Here is a 610-nt window from a genome sequence, read left to right as displayed (position 1 = left end):
CCTGACCCATAGCTCCCTGCTCCTCCCAGCACTGTCCCCAATGTCATCAGGCCAGCCATGCAGCTCCCTGTTGCCCCTGAAGGGCCCCCCCCACCCCCGTCCCCTGCTGGAGGGGCAGGTGTCTTGTCTGCTGTGCTGCAGCCTCAGATGTGCCACCCCACGCACAACCCCCACATTCCGCAGGCTTACCTATATCCAGCTGCCAGGCTGCTCCCACCCCATCTGGCTACATGCTGACCCCATGTGTGCACCCTGCCTCCCATCACCCTGCCCTCAGCCCCAAGCATCTCCTTGCTAGGGCAAGCTGGGAAGTGCCAGGAAAAACTTTGAAGCGGGGCTTACCAAAACCCTGGACTGGGATTGGAGGATCTAAAAAGAGGACATATCTGGGAAAACCTAGACATATGGTAACCCTACCTAATCTGGACATCAGCTTCCTCTTGCCGATACTGCGGCTAGTAAAGGGAGAAAAACGCTGGCTTGCATCCATAGAGGCTTCTCAAGCAAATCCCAGGACATCATTCTCCCCTTGTATTTGGCCTTGGTGAGGCCGCAGCTGGAGTACTGTGTCCAGTTTTGGGCCCCACAATTCAAAAAGGATGTGGAAAAG

General features: G+C 56.4%; 1 protein-coding gene across 6 annotated transcripts in view; it reads left to right on the top strand.

The window, feature by feature from the left end:
- ERGIC2 (ERGIC and golgi 2) overlaps nt 1-610 on the top strand; it is a 56,481-nt gene that overhangs the window by 4,407 nt on the left and 51,464 nt on the right. The window lies entirely within an intron of this gene.

This window comes from Gavialis gangeticus, unplaced genomic scaffold (assembly GCF_001723915.1).
Source record: "Gavialis gangeticus isolate Ggan-Ray unplaced genomic scaffold, GavGan_comp1, whole genome shotgun sequence".
NCBI classification, from domain to species: domain Eukaryota; kingdom Metazoa; phylum Chordata; order Crocodylia; family Gavialidae; genus Gavialis; species Gavialis gangeticus.
This window is presented reverse-complemented; position numbering and strand designations above follow the sequence as displayed.